An 864-nucleotide genomic window follows, 5' to 3' on the forward strand; every position below is an offset into this window, starting at 1 on the left:
TGCCGCTGCCGCCGCCGGAGGAGCGGCGGCTCCGTCCGGCCGTGCCCGCGGGCCGGGGACAGCCTCGGGACCAGCCCCTTCCATCGGGAGCCAGACGCCGCCGCCGCCGCTGTCTACAATACTGGGCGGACGGGCGGGCGAGCGGGCGGCGCGGGGGAAGGAGGCGGTGCTAGAGCTGCGGTGCTGCCTCGGCACAGGCTCGCTCCGGAGCGGGTGTCTCCTGCAGCAAATCATTAACAGGCCGGGCAGACAAGAGACGAACAATCCAGTCAGGATCGCGCGCTGGCATCTCCCTCCGGGCGGAGACCTGCTCGGGGCGAGACCTCTGCCCTGCTCGCCTGGCTGAGCTGGGGCGCTGCCAGCGCCTGCATGACTCCTGCCCTCCTGCTGCTCAGGTTGTACAGCGTTGGTATATTCCGCTCCCAGGTGCCTGTAGGCACGAGACCGTGGGCCCACACCTCTGCAAGGGGCAGCGCTTCAGCTACCTCTAGGCTGGGGGGGGGGGTTGTCGCAGTTCTGTCGGCAGAACTCAGCACTGTCGTCAACAGCCTTCTGCTTCTCCCCCTTGGCTAGATCTACGGTAAAAGCATCTGTCAACAGCAGTGTCGGTTGCTAGAGTTGTGTCAACAAACCGACAATCGATCCGGCCCAGTCCTCCGTCGACAGAATGACTGACCAGAAGCTGTGCAAACAGGACTGCCTGGTGAACTGGAAGCCCTCTCTATCGACAGTAATGTCTACACTGCACTTCTGTGGAGAGAAGCATTTTTGAAGGATAACTGTTGAAATGAATGCAGACTTCTTTTTGTGTGTAGACGCTCCCTGAGTTATGTCAACAGAAGGCCCCTTCTGTTGACAAGACTC

The sequence above is a fragment of the Carettochelys insculpta genome, chromosome 1, assembly GCF_033958435.1.
Source record: "Carettochelys insculpta isolate YL-2023 chromosome 1, ASM3395843v1, whole genome shotgun sequence".
NCBI lineage: Eukaryota > Metazoa > Chordata > Testudines > Carettochelyidae > Carettochelys > Carettochelys insculpta.